Source organism: Rhinopithecus bieti, unplaced genomic scaffold (assembly GCF_001698545.2).
Source record: "Rhinopithecus bieti isolate Rb0 unplaced genomic scaffold, ASM169854v2 scaffold_60397, whole genome shotgun sequence".
Classification (NCBI taxonomy): domain Eukaryota; kingdom Metazoa; phylum Chordata; class Mammalia; order Primates; family Cercopithecidae; genus Rhinopithecus; species Rhinopithecus bieti.
The window spans coordinates 299070-308833 of record NW_016823577.1 but is presented as its reverse complement, the minus strand read 5'-3'; the positions used below and the strand labels follow the sequence as shown (position 1 = coordinate 308833).

The window sequence follows — 9764 nt, the reverse complement described above, 5'->3', positions numbered from 1 at the left end:
TTTTTTTTTGAGACGGAGTCTGGCTCTGTCGCCGAGGCTGGAGTGCAGTGGCCGGATCTCAGCTCACTGCAAGCTCTCTGCCTTCTGGGTTTACGCCATTCTCCTGCCTCAGCCTCCAGAGTAGCTGGGACTACAGGTGCCCGCCGCCTCTCCCAGCTAGTTTTTTGCATTTTTTAGTAGAGACGGGGTTTCACCGTGTTAGCCAGGATGATCTCGATCTCCTGACCTAGTGATCCGCCCATCTCGGCCTCCCAAAGTGCTGGGATTACAGGCGTGAGCTACCGCGCCAGGCCCAAATGTTTTAATTCTTTAAAAAAAAAAAAAAGTCAAACATTTTGAAATGTAGTTTTTAGGTTGTTTGTGTTTGGGCTGTTTCACTGTGTTTTCTTATATATACAATGTGTATATATATTTCTTATATATAAAGTATACATGTACTGGCTTTTGTTGCCTAACTTCTCTATTTTTTCTCATTTCTTATTATAACTTATTTTTTTTAAAGTTTCATTCTTTCACCTTCTAGCATCTTATGTCATTTTTCTTGATCTTTTGAAAACATATTTTATTTATAATTTATTCTTCATTTCTGGAATATTTCCTTTTATCATTTTATAAATATTTCTTGAAGTCTCCTATCTATTTTTTGAGTTTTTATATTTCTGACTGTTGTGTCCTTATATTTTATCTGTTTTAATTTAACTTAAAGATAATTTTAATATATGTGGTCATGACTTTCTGACATATTTTCATTGTCTGTAAAGATGTTATTCTGCTTTTTATACTTTGAAAAAAATACTTCTGAATGGAATTCTGGATCTCAATTATTTTATGTTACTCATCACTAAGCTAGGATTCTTTTCTTGACCTTTTAAATAAGATAAATTGGCCAGGGAAGTTTTATAGTTTCATTTCTCCAGAAATTTCTCGTTTTGTAGATTAAAAAAAAAACAAAAACAAACAAAAACACTCCTATTTCCTGACATCGCCCAGCTTTGTTACCTATTCCCCTCTTATGTGATCTTGTTTCTTTGCCCCTATTGCATCTGTCCTGATTAGTCAGGAAAATATCACTAGCAGTTTCTCCTTAGTGTGAGGCTCTTTCATGGATCAGCTAGTTAATTTTCAAAGTTTATTTTTTTCTTTTTTTGAGATGGAGTCTTGCTCTGTAGCCCTGGCTGGAGTGCAGTGGCGCCATCTTGGCTCACTGCAAGCTCTGCCTCCTGGGTTCAGGCCATTCTCCTGCCTCAGCCTCCCGAGTAGCTGGGACTACAGGCGCCCACCACCACGCCTGGCTAATTTTTTATTTTTATTTTTATGTTTTGTATTTTTAGTAGAGATGGGGTTTCACCATGTTAGCCAGGATGGCCTCGATTTTCTGACCTTGTGATCTGCCCACCTCGGCCTCCCAAAGTGCTGGGATTACAGGCGTGAGCCATGGCCGGCCAATTTTCAAAGATCCCAAATCTTCAAGCATGATTCGGAATCACCAATACTTGCCCAAAATTTAAGTGTAGACTGCTTCTCAGTTAAATTGTCTGTTTTCAAATAGCCCCAGTGTACATCCTAGTGAATATCTGTATGATATTTAGGGCAAGATGCTACTCTTTGTATCCCTTCCAACATGTCTTCATTTCTGTGATGATTTAATTTTTATAACTTTTTTTGTTTGTTTTCCTCCCTCGGATTTCAGTGTATCCTCTTCTCTTTGCATTTCTTTCCTAACTTTGTGTATTTATACAATGTGAATTTGTTTCTTAACAACAATCATCTTGTTACGTTTTTAAAAAACTTGTCAAAAAATATTTGATTTTGGTTTTCATTTTTTTCCTTGGAATTTTTTTCTTGTGAATATTTTTTGTTTATGATTTGCTTTTCCTTTCCTCTAATGGTGAATTTGTAGACACAGTCATATTTCCTGAAGAAAGTAGGCTTTTCTGGTTTTTAAGACTCTGACTCCCTTTACAAGCAATGTGATCATAGTTGAGAATGTGCTATTTAATAACAGGCTGCCCTCTATTTCTATGTTAGGGCTTCACAGTGAAGAAGAACAGAACTCATGTCTTAACCTCACGCTTACTGGCTGCACTTACCAACAGCTTCATTAAATTTCTAGATTCTTGCAAAAGGTTTGTTTTTGCAGTCTTCATGTCACCTGTAATTTTTCTCTTTACTCTCCTCACAACAGAATAAAATACATCAAGGAGAGCTTGCCAGGAGCTATGTTAAATGAGAAGATTTTTGATAATTATTTTGTAAACCATGTTTTGGGGAAAGTTATGTGCCAGTGAAACAAACATTCATTGAGTGCTTGTGTGTACCTAGATAAAGATACAGACTAACATTGAATATAATAGTGAACAGCAAAGAAAAAGTTTCAACATTCAAGGATTTTATATTAATGGGAGAAGAGACTTACAAATAAATAAACAGTTAACTAAGTTGCACTTCAGAAAGCTACTTAGAGAAAAATTAATCATGGTTAGTGTGATAGGGAAACCCTGGAGATTGATTAGGATTGCTATTTTACACAGGGAAAGCATGAAAAACCTCAGTAGTAGATTAAAACCTGAGCAGAGACTGGAAAGAAACAGAGTTAGACATAGAAGCAATTGTCGAGGACTTACAGCCTAGGAGTCTAAAATGTACATGGAATTTAAGAGCTTGGTTCTACTCTGCCTTTAAGGTATGTGTATGTGTGTTGTGTCCTAGAATTTTATAACCTTACTATTCTTATTCTTTTTTTTTACTTTATAATTTAATTGACCCTTTATTTATAGATTTCATGTTTTTCTACTCATATTATTTTAATACTAGATTTAGACTGATACTTTTTTCCAGTTACAATATGATTTTCTGTATTACTATTGAAACTTTCTGATACATTATCAGAGAGTTCCTATAATATTATTTAAACAAATTTGTGATAATTATTTATTCTCTGTTATAGGTTGAATTGTGTCCCTTAAAAGAGATGTTGAAGTCCCAATCCCCAGTACCTGAGAACTTGGCCAGATTTAGAAATAGGATTGTTGCTAATGTAGTTAGTTACAATGAGGTCATTAGAGTGGGTCCTAATTCAATATGACTGTTGTCTTTATTAAAGGGGTAAATTTGGATATAAAGACAGACATGAATTGAGGGAAGACAATGTGAAGACATACAGGGAGAAGGTGACCATATGATGGGAGCAGTGTTCCTACAAGCCAAGAGTTGCCAATAAACCACCAAAAGCAAGAAAATTCAGGGCAAGATCCTCCTCTAGAGCCTTCATAGAAAGCATGGCCCTGCCAATACCTTGATTTTGGATTTCTAGCCTCCACAGATGTGAAAGAATAGATGTATGTTGTTTTAAGCCACCTAGTTTTTGATATTTTCTTATGACCTTTCCCTAGGAAATTAGTATATCCTTATATGTCTTGCATTTTCTTTATCCCCCACTGAGCTATGCCAACATAGAAATAGAAAAATACATTTTTTTAAATTTTTATTCCCATCAGCTTATAAAATCCCTCCTCCTTTTATTTTACTTATTTCACAGCTTTGGAAAGGTCCCTGCTTCCTCTGAGCCTTCTACAGATATAGCAAGAACCCACTGGATGAGGTAACCCATGGCTTTCACCTGTAACTGGAGTATCTTCTGGCCAGGCCCATGGAGGAATACTCCCTAATAACCAAATTCTGAGGCATTTATTCATTATCTTTAATGTAGTGCTTCCCAAACTGTAACATATATATTAATATAAATTACCTATTGATCTTGTTAAAATGCATAGGTTAATTGAGTATTCTGATTGAATATTTTATATTTCTAATAAGTTACCTAACAATGCTGATGCTCTTGTCCCAAGGACTACATATTGAGACACAAAACTCTAAAACTTGACCCAATAACTCAAGTCATAAACCCAAGTATTATTCTTAACTTCCTCAGCCAAAACTACTTCCAGGTTAAGCAGCAGTTTTCTGCAGTTTTGAAAATAGTACTTCTCTAGATGTTGCAACTTGAAAAAGATATTCTATTGGTGAATAAATTAAAAATAGATGTCCCACTTGGATGGATATTTTAGGAGACAACACAGCTTCTGTTGGAATATATAGCTGTAACAGGACTCAGGGACTGGCAAATTAAACAAGAGCTGCATTTCAGTCTCCAGTTTCCTTTTACTCAAATGTCTTTAAAAGGCACAACCTGTAAAAAGTGAGGCCTGTCCCTTCTCCACCTTCCTGCTCATCAAGAGCAATCAAGTTATGTCAAGTATAATTCAAATATTCTCTTTAATCTATCTTCTCTTTCCTCCTTGACTCATTCAGACATTAATCGCATGCAATCTAAGTACTTCTCTTCAATCACTTATCCCAGAAAGATATTTTCTTTATTGCAACCATATTTACCCTTCTAAAACATAACACTACTTATATTCTTCCTCTCTTTAAAAATGTATCAAGAGTACACACCGTTATTAGTCCATTCTCATGCTACTGTGAAGAAGTACCAGAGACTGGGTAATTTATAAAGGAAAGAGGTTTCATTGACTCACAGTTCAGCATGGCTGGGGAGTTCTCAGGAAACTTCTAATCATGGCAGAAGGCACCTCTTCACAGGGTGACAGGAGAATGAGTGCCAGAGAGGAAATGCCAGACACCTATAAAACCACCAGATCTCATGAGATTCTTCTACTATCATGAGAACAGCATGAGGGAAAGAGTCCTCATGATCTGATTACTTTCCAGTGGGTCCCTCCCAGGACATGTGGGGATAATGGGAAGTATAATTCAAGATGAGATTTAGGTGGGGACACAACCAAACTATATCAACACCTTCAAGGTGATAACCTACACATCCCTCAGCATGACATAGAAGAGGTTTTAAGGTATTACTCTAACTATGACTTAAGGTTGACTGTACTTCTTTGGTTTCTATTTCTCTACATCTCACCCGTGTATTTACCTAGAGTTTCTGGCCACTACTATGGCATACTAGGTGCGGTGAAACTTAAATTTATCAACCCCAGACTGGGTTGCCAAACAAAACAAGCATACTATAGTCGAATGGAGAGAATTATAATATCAAGAGGCTTTGCTACAAGTGAAAGCTTGAATGTAATAATAGAACTTAATACTAACCTTCAATGTAGTTATTCATTAGATTTTGTTAAAGTCTTAACACAGTTCAAAAGTAAAAGCAAACAAACACAAATATGTTTACCTATGATACTGTAAAAGATAGTGTCTGTGGCTCATTAAAATGGATAATGTCTTCCTGGGCACAGAATCAGACTCAATTTCTTACTCTCAATTCTACATAAGGATAGCCATATATCTAAGTTCTGAATGATGTGTGCTACATTGTTACAACAATGCCTCCTAGTAAATTATATCTCTGTCTATCTCCATTGCTTTACAAGATGGCTTTACAACTCTTCATATCAAAAGATGGAGTTCATTCCCAACCTCTTTTAATTCAGACTGGTCTTGGGACTTGTTTTGAGCAATAGAATATGACAGAAATAATGTTGTGATCTCTGAAGTAGGTCTTACAGATCTTGCAGGTTCTGTTTGCATCCTCCACCTTCCACCTGCATTTTAGTCTTTCATTTTAGGCTTCTTCAAAGCATAGGCATAGAAAAGCAATAAAAAGCATAGGCATAGAAAAGCAAAGCCTAAAATGAAAGACTACCTGACCAGTTCCCATCTGATCCATCAGCTGAATGCAGCCACTGACTTAGCCAAATCAAGACTAGCAGAAGATCAACTCAATCAAATCATGAAATTATGTGTTTCGGGGGAAACATTGTAGTTGTTTTAGGACATAGAGTGTTGGAGTGATCCTTTACACAGAAATAGATACAGAAAGTAACATTTCCAAAAATAATTGTACCATTTCCGGAACTGACCCAAAATACTCTCTTTTTCTCATTAGCTGGAATGGAGAAGATTCCCAAAAGACCTTAGAAGGCATTTACTTAAGAAAGCAAAGCCTCCCAGAGCCTGATTTCTGAATGACTGTCCCTTGCCATAGTCACCAGGTAAGTTCAGATACACTGCAAGAAATAAAAAGTATATTTTAGTCATTTTACATTTTGAGTTTTAGTACAAAATTTAACTTACACTAAGTAATATATCAGCAGTAATACCATTAATATAATCTTTGGCATTTGTTTAGCTAATGTCTAGTTTCAGAAGCATTTTATTTATAAATGGATAGCTTTTGTGAAAAATTATTGGTTCTTATTTATATATGATTATATTTGTAGTATAAATTATTTTTTCACACTAAAACATTTTGATAAAATAGAGAAAATCAGGATAGGAGAGCATTTTCTATAATTCTAATACTTGCATGTTTTATTTCTTGCATATGTGCATTTTTAACTAAATTTATACTTTTAAGCTAACATTATATTACATACAATTTCTATACTAATTCATAACTTTTTAAAATGGTTGCATCACACTCCCTCTAGTGGATGCAGCATAACATTTCTTATGCCTTTTTATTAATAATTTAAGTTTCAAATACTCAGTGTTGTAATTCTATAATGAGCATTTTCATAAACATACCTTTTTCTTTTTTATGTCACTCCTTTATTTGCTACTCTTAAGCTCAACATTTTATTACTTATGTTGAGTTATTTAAATTATTTAGTTCACTTAATCCACTACACATATTATTTGCTTTAAGTTTGTGTTATGGTTATTTAAAAGACAATAATATTAATGTTATATTGAATTCTTCTTTATCAAACAGCACAGTTTCCCCTCGATTTTCAAGCTTAGTCACTATATACAATGGGAGATAATGATGATTACTGCTTTCTCCCCCAAAAATGTTTAGGCTGTTATTCCCCCAAAAATGGCTTAATACTTTGTATGTCTTTTTTTTCTATATGATTAATAATAGTTATTTTCCAAAACCCAAAATGAATAACACTTTTGTTCTACTGAACCATGTTCTCCATATCATATTACCCCCAAGAAACAATGATTTCATGTAACGCAAAAAGGTAACTATATCTACCACCCTATCATTGACTTCTTCACATCTTCTTCTGTTTATTCACTTGAATATATTGCTGACACCTGAAATGTAAAATTTTAAAACAACATAAATTACATTATCTGTCAACACATACTTTTCCCAATATTTCTATTTCTTTTAAAATGTTGTCAGCATCCTCAAGCTTACCCAGAGCTTCCTCCTGCTATTCAGACTTCTGTATTTTTCATTAGCTGGCCCATAGGCTCCTGAAAATAATATATGTCCAAAATGAAACCTATCATTTTACTTTTGCATCTACTTCAATTTCTGATTTTTCCCTCTCTCCAAGTAGTAGTATCAATCCAAGTCATTCAAACCAAAAACCAGAGAGTCATACTCATGCTACCAAAACCCTTCTTAACTGATCACTTTTATTTGGTTTTGTTCATTTTCCTTGTTAAAATTTTATTGACATATAAAATTTACACAGAAAGTACAGAAATATTAAACAGCTTTATGAATTTTTACCAGCTAAATACATGTTTATAAGCAGGAAGAATTTAAGGTGAATAACATTGCTAGTATATGAGAAAACTCTGTTAATGCCTATTTTCAGTGACTAAACTCCATAGAACTTTAACCATGATACTAATTTTCTCTCTCTCTCTCTCTCTCTCTTTTTTTTTTTTTTTAATTATACTTGAAGTTCTGGGATACATGTGCAGCACGTGCAGGTTTGTTACATAGGCATATACATATGCCATGGTGGTTTGCTATACACATCAACCCGTCATCTACATTAGGTATTTCTCCTAATGCTATCCCTCCCTAGGCCCTTCGCCCCGCAACAGGCCCTGGTGCATGATGCTCCCCTCCCTGTGTCCATGTGTTCTCGTTGTTCAACTCCCACTCATGAGTGAAAACATGCAGTGTTTTGTTTTCCATTCCTGTGTAGTTTGCTGAGAATTATAGCTTCCAGCTCCATCCATGTTCCTGCAAAGGGCACAAACTCATCTTTTTCTATGGCTGTATAGCATTCCATGGTGTATATGTGCCACATTTTCATTGTCTGGTCTATCATTAATGGGCATTTGGGTTGGTTCGAAGTCTTCACTATTGTGAATAGTGCTGCAATAAACATATGTGTGCATGTGTCTTTATAGCAGAATGATTTATAATCCTTTGGATGTACACCCAGTAATGAGATTGCCAGATCAAATGGTATTTCTGGTTCAAGATCCTTGAGAAATCTCCACACATCTTCCACAATGGTGGAACTAGTTTACACTTCCACTAACAGTGTAAAAGTTTTCCTATTTCTCCACATCCTCTCCAGCATCTGCTTTTTAATGATACCATTCTAACTGGCATGAGATGGTATCTCACTGTGGTTTTGATTTACATTTCTCTAATGACCAGTAGTGATGAGCTTTTTTTGTTTTGTTTTCATATGTTTTTTGGCCACATAAATGTCTTCTTTTGAGAAGTGTCTGTCCATATCCTTCACCCACTTTTTTATGGAGTTGTTTTTCTTTCTTTTAACTTTAATTTCCTTGTAGATTCTGGATATTAACCCTTTGTGAGATAGATTGCAAAAATTTTCTCCCATTCTATAGGTTGTCTATTCATTCTGATGATAGTTTCTTTTGCTGTGCAGAGGCTGTTTAGTTTAGTTAGATCCCATTTGTCAATTTTTGCTTTTGCTGCCATTGCTCTTGGTGTTTTAGTCATGAAGTCTTTGCCCATGCCTATGTCCTGAAAGGTATTGCCTAGGTTTTCTTCTAGGGATTTTATGGCTTTAGGTCTTACATGTAAGTCTTTAATCCATTTTGAGTTAATTTCTGTATAAGGTATAAGAAAGGGGTCCAGTTTCAATTTTCTGCATATGGCTAGCCAGTTTTCCCAACACCATGTATTAAATAGGGAATCCTTTCTCCATTGCTTGTTTTTGTCAGGTTTGTCAAAGATCAGATGATTGTAGATGTGTGGCATTATTTCTGAGGTCTCTGTTCTTTTCCACTGGTCTACATATATATATATATATGTTTTGATACCAGTACCATGCTGTTTTGGTTACTGTGACCTTGTTATATAGTTCAAAGTCAGGTAGTGTGATGCCTCCAGATTTGTTCCTTTTGCTTAGAATTGTCTTGTCTACACAGACTCTTCTATTAGTTCCCTATGAAATTTACAGTAATTTTTTTCTAATTCAGCAAAGAAAGTCAATGGTAGCTTGATGGGGATAGCATTGAATCTATAAATTACTTTGGGCAATATGGCCATTTTCGTGATATTGATTCTTCTTATCCATGAGCATGGAATGTTTTTCCATTTGTTTGTGTCTTCTCTTATTTCCTTGAACAGTGGCTTGTAATTCTCCTTGAAGAGGTCCTTCACATGCCTTGTAAGTTGTTTTCCTAGGTATTTTATTATCTTTGAAGCAATTGTGACTGAGAGCTCACTCATGATTTGGCTCTTTGTTTGTCTATTATTGGTGTATAGGAATGCTTGCAATTGTTGCACATTGATTTTGTATCCTGAGACTTTGCTGAAGTTGCTTATCAGCTTAAGGAGATTTTGGGCTAAGACGGTGGGGTTTTCTAAATATGCAATCATGTCATCTGCAGACAGAGACAATTTGAGTTCCTCTCTTCCTGTTGAATACCCTTTATTTCTTTCTCTTGCCTGATTGCCCTAGCCAGAACTTTCAATACTCTGTTAAATAGGAGTGGTGAGAGAGAGCATCCTTGTCTTGTGCTGATTTTTTTTTTTTTTTTTTTTTTTT

General features: G+C 35.1%; 1 long non-coding RNA gene across 1 annotated transcript in view; it reads right to left on the bottom strand.

Annotated features, from left to right (window-relative positions):
- The window catches only part of LOC108521694 (uncharacterized), a 36328-nt gene that overhangs the window by 7643 nt on the left and 18921 nt on the right, over positions 1-9764 (bottom strand). Inside the window, exons 2-5 of the long non-coding RNA XR_001883242.1 lie at positions 7187-7245; positions 7022-7080; positions 5895-6041; positions 4539-4643 (exon numbers count right to left, since the gene is read on the bottom strand). This is a non-coding gene — a long non-coding RNA (uncharacterized LOC108521694). The remainder of the gene's footprint in view (positions 1-4538; positions 4644-5894; positions 6042-7021; positions 7081-7186; positions 7246-9764) is intronic.